Raw genomic sequence first — 1,601 nt, 5'->3', positions numbered from 1 at the left:
GCGAGAGAGAGAGAGAGAGAGAGAGAGAGAGAGAGAGAGAGAGAGAGAGAGAGAGGTTTTGCGTTTGAATTTTAACTCAATTTTTCCGTTGGATTTACTGTCGAAAAATGACATGTTTCATTAAACCATGATATCAGTATAATATAGCGACAAAAAATCTGATGGTAACATTGGCGCTGGTGAGTTATATTTTCGCGCCAATAATTACCATCGGCTTTAGTATGGAAAATCTCTTCCGACGGTAACCTTTTATGGCGACGAATTTTTACTCCTTTCCATCGAAAAATCTAACGGTAAATCTGCCGGTACAGATCAACGCTAACTCCGATAGTAATTTCGATGGTACTCAGTGTTTTTCTTGTAGTGTGCGAAGGAGAAGGAGAAGAAAAAGAAGAAGAAGCACGTGATGTGAAAAACGGTTATAACAACTTGGTTGGACTTAGTTAAGTATTTTGCTTGGGTGTAGAGTTTTATTCTTAAAATTTAAAGTGTAGGCTAAAAGTATGTTAAGGGTGCGTTTGTTTCTAAGATCAGGACAACAGAAGACACTGAGAACAAGACACAAAGGACAAAGATATAAAAAATTGTGTTTCTGTATTCAGTTTGGTGATAAATTAAAGGATTAAGTACTTTTTTTGTCCCTAAGGTTTGGAGTGAAAACCAAATTTGTCCCCGACCTTTTTTTGTTATTAAAATCATCCTCAACGTTACAAAACGTTATAAAATCGTCATTTTCTACTTCAATTTTATTTTTTTGACCAAATTACCCTTAACAATTAATAAAAATAATATTAACAAAATAAAACAAAAAATTCCCCACACCCCAGTATCCCACCCTCATCCTCGATGTCTCTTCCATGTTCTCTCCCCATCCCGTTCCTCCTACTATCTTCGAACTCTCCCCTCCTCAAACCCCAATTCTTCTTCTCTCCTTAAACAAAAACCAAATTCAGCAACACCAACATCTACATTAAGCAACAACAAATTCAACAACAACAAATTCAACATTTTCAGCCAATTTAACAACAACAACAACAACATTTTCCTTACTAAAATGTGCATGTACATATAAGAGAAATTGTTGCAAGAATCCGGCCACAAATTTTTGCTGCTCTAAATAAAAATAAAAGAAAGGTTTTACCATGGCATAGAAAAGTTGGCCACCGAGCCAAGTGCCACCACCGGGATTGACAGACTGTTCAATGATGGTGATGTTGACTGACGGGTTCTTGCTGAGCTCATAGGCGCACGACAGCCCGACAGAACCGGCACCCACGATCACAACGTCGGTGTCGGCGTGCGTCACCATGCCTGTCATGTACCTGCGGGTCATGTCCCGTGACACGATTGACTCCTTGAGGGTCTCAGTGGCGACGACATCGGTGCTATAGTCGGAAATCTCGAAGGAGACGACAACGTGGGACTGGGCGGGGAGGTTGTGGACCTCGTCAGGGAAGATGGTGTCGAGCCATCGGCAGAGAGAGGAGGCATCAGAGAGGGGGATTCGAAGAGATTAGGAGGAAGGGGATAGGGAGAAAACTCAGGAATTGAGATCGAGGATGAGGGTGGTTACTGGGGTGTGGGGTTGGGGTGGGGTGCTT

Source organism: Arachis ipaensis, chromosome B01 (assembly GCF_000816755.2).
Source record: "Arachis ipaensis cultivar K30076 chromosome B01, Araip1.1, whole genome shotgun sequence".
Lineage (NCBI taxonomy): Eukaryota > Viridiplantae > Streptophyta > Magnoliopsida > Fabales > Fabaceae > Arachis > Arachis ipaensis.
Note: the sequence above shows the minus strand (reverse complement) of the source record.